Source organism: Leopardus geoffroyi, chromosome A3, assembly GCF_018350155.1.
Source record: "Leopardus geoffroyi isolate Oge1 chromosome A3, O.geoffroyi_Oge1_pat1.0, whole genome shotgun sequence".
NCBI classification, from domain to species: Eukaryota; Metazoa; Chordata; class Mammalia; order Carnivora; family Felidae; genus Leopardus; species Leopardus geoffroyi.
Genome location: NC_059336.1, coordinates 52,196,630 through 52,201,227, shown reverse-complemented (window position 1 = coordinate 52,201,227; position 4,598 = coordinate 52,196,630). Strand labels below are relative to the sequence as shown.

The window sequence follows — 4,598 nt, the reverse complement described above, 5'->3', positions numbered from 1 at the left end:
TGTGTGTGTGTGCGTGAGTGCCTATGTGTGTGTGTGCATGCATGTGTATCTCAGTTACAGAATCTCCTTAAAGATTGAAAATGTAAATTACAAATATAGCACACATAATCCACAAATAGCATTAAAATTCATTGAAATTTGAAGCAGCTTCATTAAGCAATTAATTTTACATAGTTTTCTTTTTTTTTTTTTAATTGGCAACTGAAATTTATTTAAAGTAAGTCAACGGGCACAGCAGGTGGTGCCTAGCCCTGGGAACTGAGATTTCTCTGGGTGGGTGGGATGGGACCACAGCTGGCCACCAGCCAGGAAACACAGCCTGTCAACTCTGGGAAGGTCAATGTCTTCAGCTCCAAGCTCAGCATGGGCCTCAAACAGATTAATAAGTGATTTCCTTCAAATCTATTTCATTTCCTCCTTTGGTTGCCGAACAAAGGCAGTAATGCTGCAAAAGCTGTTCGAGAAGCTCCATTTCATCCAGAAATTGAAGACTCTATTCTGCTCCCTTCAGCTTGAGGCAATCTGCTGTACAGTTCCATCATGTCAACTGCTGATGCCAATTCCCACCCATTAGACAGGAGCCGTTCTTTCTGTGACTCTAATGACTTGCAGGTCTCCATTTCTGCCAGGTCTCACTGTTGCCTCTGCAGTTTTCAATCATGATCTGTCCAAACCAGTCATCCATGTGTGTTCATAGTTTATGAACATGGCAGTCCCAAAACCATTGGCTGCCCACTTGAGAAACTTGGCCATCTGCTCCAGAGTCATGTAAAGCAGCACACATTCAGTTATCAGGAGTGTTGGCAATTGTGGATTCATGTTACATTTCTTTAGCTTCTCTTCCAGTTCAGGTAAGTCTCGGAGATCTGCTTCAATAATGGCATATCTCTTTGAATTCAACAGGTGTCCATTGATTTGAAGTGTGCCCTCTGAATGTAGTTCCATGATGGGTTGTGATAAGAAAGGTTTGATTTGATGCTATGCTTTCTCGTGACTATCAATGGAAAATAGACTTCAAAATATTTACTTGGGAGATCTTCATCCTTTAATCTCCAGATGGTGATATCCATCCCAGCTCCAAGATTTAGAATTTAACAATGACGTTCTGTCTTCAGTAAAAATACTGACTGATGCCATGGACTTCAGCAAAATATTCTGTTAATTTCAGAGGCCTCCCTCTCCTCAGACAGTCTAACAAAATGCTGGATGTAAGGGTCATGCCAGTAGCCAATGCTTACTGTAAACCTAAACAGACTTGTTTGTTTCCTTTCTTGTGAGCTCTGCTGCTTTCAAGTAGATCTGCAAGGCCTTAAGTTTTGAATCACCTCTTACATATAGAAGCATCTTTGGAAGTGCCATGCACACCCTCATCATCTGTGTCTGTTGAGGAAGAAGAACAGGAGGTGAAAGAGGGCCTCCTCAGGCTAGTGGCCATGGGTGAGGAGGTTCTGGGGTGCTATTCCCACTGAGGATGTGGAAGTGGGATCCACCGATGCCCGGGAAGAGCAAGTCTCTGAGAAAGCAGGAGAGATGTGTACATAGTTTTCTTATTCAGATCCTGAGATAGATGATTCATGCCAACTGTCAACAAGGAAGGTAACTATTGTATGGTGAAGAGAATTGAAGTCAATTGATAAAAAGCAATCATTAGTCACTACCAGAAAGATCACTGAGAGTTCTTAACATACCTACAATCTACAGTATCAGTGTTTTCAATCTGAAAGCCTGGAAACCACATCATAAATTTATGATGGTTGTTTGTATAGTTGACCATTGAACAACACATATTTGAACTGTGCAGGTCCACTTATACATGCATTTTAAAATAAATACATTACAATACTGTAAGTGTATTTTCTTTTCCTTATGATTTTCTTGATGATATTTTCTTTTATTTAGTTTACTTTATTGTAAAAATACAGTATAGAATACATACATATACAACATATGTGTTAATCGGCTATGTTATTTGTAAGGCTTTCATTCAACAGTAGGTTATTAGTAGTCAAGTTTAGGGGGAGTCAAAAGTTATAGACAGATTTTCAGCATTGTTGACCTGATCGTTGTTCAAAGGTCAACTGTAGTTCTAAAAATTCTGAAAGAAAATTCAATTAACAAATTGATTCCAACAATATATAAAAGAGGATAATACACCATAACTTGGGTTTATCCTAAGTAGCAAGATAGTTTAATATTAGAAAATCCATAAGTACAATTTATTACATTAACAGATAAAAAGAGGGGTGCCTGGGTGGCTCAGTTGGTTAAGTGTCTAACCCTTGGTTTTGATTCAGTTCATGATCTCATGGTTGGTAGGAGTGAGCCCCGCATTGGGGTTTGTGCCCGCCATTGGGGTTCTCTCTCTCCCTCTCTCTGCCACTCTCTGGCTCTCTCTCTCTCTCACTCTCTCTCTGTCTCTCAAAATAAATAAACTTTTAAAAAATAGATAAAAAGAGAAAAGTCAAAAAATAAAGAGGGATACCTGGGTGGCTCATTCAGCTAAGTGTCTGATTATTGCTCAGGTCATGATCTCGCAGTCTGTGAGTTTGAGCCCCATGTCAGGCTCTGTGCTGACAGCTCAGAGCCTGGAGCCTGCTTCGGATTCTGGGTCTCCCTCTCTCTCTGCCCCTCCCCTGCTCATGCTCTGCCTCTTTCTCTTTCAAAAACAAACATTAAAAATAATTTTAAAAAGGAGAGAGAGAGATGGAGAAAAGGTATTGATCAAATTCAACATACATTAATATAAACTATAAGTAAATGAAAAATAGAAAAAAATTCTTATACAGAGAAAGAATGTGAATGAAAAATGAGGAACAAACATCATCTTAAATAGGCACTGTTAGAATCATTCATTTTAAAATCAGGAATGATAGCATGATGTTCACTTTAATTACTTTGATTTTGTGTGACATTGAAAGCTATAGATAGTGTAAAAAATAAGAGAAAGAAATTACAGGCACAAGATCTAGAAAAGAAAAAATAAAATTTATAATTCTCAACTGATATGATGGTTAACATTTAAAACACACAAAATCCTATGGATAAATTATTAGAAAAAATAGAAGCACCTGGCAATTTGGCTGATTATAAGATTTATATATATATATTTTTGAGAGAGAGAAACAGAGAGACACAAAGAGAGCATGAGTGGGGGGAGGGGCAGAGAGAGAATACCAAGCAGGCTCCACACGGGGCTCGAACTTGCCAATGGTGAGATCATGACCTGAGTCAAAACCAAGAGTCAGACGCTTAACTGACTGAGTGACCCAGGTGCCCGTAAGTTTAATATATATACATATTTTAATGCTTATTTATTTATTTTTGAGAAAGAGAAAGTGTGTGAGCAGGGGTAGGGGCAGAGAGAGAGAGAGAGAGAGAGAGAGAGAGAGAATCCCAAAAAGGCTCTTCGCTGTGAGTGCAGACCCTGATACAGGGCTTGATCTCATGGAGTATGAGGTAATCATCTGAAATCAAGAGTTGGATGCTTAACCAACTGAGTGACCCAGGAGCCCCAAGATTAATATATATATTTTTTGGGGGGGTTTGGTGATGAGGTGTTTCTTTTTACGAAATTTATTGTCAAATTGGTTTCCATGCAACACCCAGTGCTCATCCCAAAAAATGCCCTCTTCAATACCCTTCACCCACCCTCCCCTCCCTCCCACCCCCCATCAACCCTCAGTTTTTTCTCAGTTTTTAAGAGTCTCTTATGGTTTGGCTCTCTCCCACTCTAACCTCCTTTTTTTTTTTTTTCCTTCCGCTCCCCCATGGGTTTCTGTTAAGTTTCTCAGGATCCACATAAGAGTGAAAACATATGGTATCTGTCTTTCTCTGTATGGCTATTTCACTTAGCATCACACTCCCCAGTTCCATCCACGTTGCTACAAAGGGACATACTTCATTCTTTCTCATTGCTACCTAGTATTCCATTGTGTATATAAACCACAATTTCTTTATCCATTCATCAGTTGATGGACATTTAGGCTCTTTCCATAATTTGGCTATTGTTGAGAGTGCTGCTATAAACATTGGGGTATAAGTGCCTCTATGCATCAGTACTCCTGTATCCCTTGGGTAAATTCCTAGCAGTGCTATTGCTGGGTCATAGGGTAGGTCTATTTTTAATTTTCTGAAGAACCTCCACACTGTTTTCCAGAGTGGCTGCACCAATTTGCATTCCATCCAACAGTGCAAGAGGCTTCCCGTTTCTCCACATCCTCTCCAGCATCTATAGTCTCCTGATTTGTTCATTTTGGCCACCCTGACTGGTGTGAGATGATATCTGAATGTGTTTTTGATTTGTATTTCCCAGATGAGGAGTGACATTGAGCATCTTTTCATGTGCCTGTTGGCCATCTGGATGTCTTCTTTAGAGAAGTGTCTATTCATGTTTTCTGCCCATTTCTTCACTGGATTATTTGTTTTTCAGGTGTGGAGTTTGGTGAGCTCTTTATAGATTTTGGATGCTAGCCCTTTGTCCGATATGTCATTTGCAAATATCTTTTCCCATTCCATTTTGTTGTTTCCTTTGCTGTGCAGAAGCTTTTTATTTTCATGAGGTCCCAATAGTTCATTTTTGCTTTTAATTCCCTTGCCTT

General features: G+C 39.5%; 1 pseudogene; it reads right to left on the bottom strand.

Moving 5' to 3' along the window:
* Window positions 1–379: 379 nt before the first annotated feature.
* LOC123579679 lies at window positions 380–1,435 on the bottom strand (annotated as a pseudogene).
* Between the last annotated feature and the right edge of the window lie 3,163 nt (window positions 1,436–4,598).